Source organism: Corticium candelabrum, chromosome 6, assembly GCF_963422355.1.
Source record: "Corticium candelabrum chromosome 6, ooCorCand1.1, whole genome shotgun sequence".
NCBI lineage: Eukaryota > Metazoa > Porifera > Homoscleromorpha > Homosclerophorida > Plakinidae > Corticium > Corticium candelabrum.
In genome coordinates this window covers 7,874,945-7,875,817 of record NC_085090.1, presented here as the reverse complement: position 1 = coordinate 7,875,817, position 873 = coordinate 7,874,945, and positions in this window count along the sequence as shown.

Genomic DNA, 873 nt, shown 5'->3' with positions numbered 1-873 from the left:
ACTAGCTAGTCTAGCTTCGTATTTGTATTCAAACGCGCAAGAGCTGTGATCGTTGTAATTTCGATGCGATACTAATGTGTAGCAATCTCAGCGTCAACAGCAAACAATACCTAGCTAATCATTGCCCAATTAATAATCAATAATTATTACCAAATTAATAATTAATTATTTATAATTAATTTGTAATTTTGATGTAAACTTTGGAATCTAGAGCTCTGAGCTTCAAATTTGAAAAGTCTATTTCCCATCCAACCAATTAACCACATCCGGAACGTCAAAAAGGAACGGGGAATTAAAAATTTATTTCAACGACATTGTTTTATTGTAAACGACTTGAAATTATTTCTTTTTTAATCATTGGCGTAATTTGTTTTTCGTGTGGAGTCTAGTAAATCAGGAAAGTCAATTAGAGTAACTAGAGAAATTTGGCGTTGTATATGTGTGTGTTGAAAATTAGAAAAAAGAAGGAATGACAAACACACACACACGCACGCACGCACGCACACGCACGCACGCACACGCCCGCACGCACGCGCGCGCGCGTCAAAACTAAGAACATGGTGAGCTTGGATGGTTGTCGGTCGTGGTTTTTAGCACGCGAACTTACTCAAAGTAGTACGACACAAATTATATAGCAGGATCTAGACTAAAAGAGTGTACTGTATATGCTTAACGCGCGTTATCTAACCACGCCTTTTAAAGAGCGCTACTATAACCGCCAGAACGTTCGCTTTAGGTTTAGTTTCTTGTATTTCTGTCACAGATGCAGTAGTTACCTGTATTCACTAGCCGGTTCATTGCTAGCCTCTAATTAATTAACTCATGTGTAGTCACGTGCAAGAGATGGTCACGTGACAATTGTAAGCGCGGAAA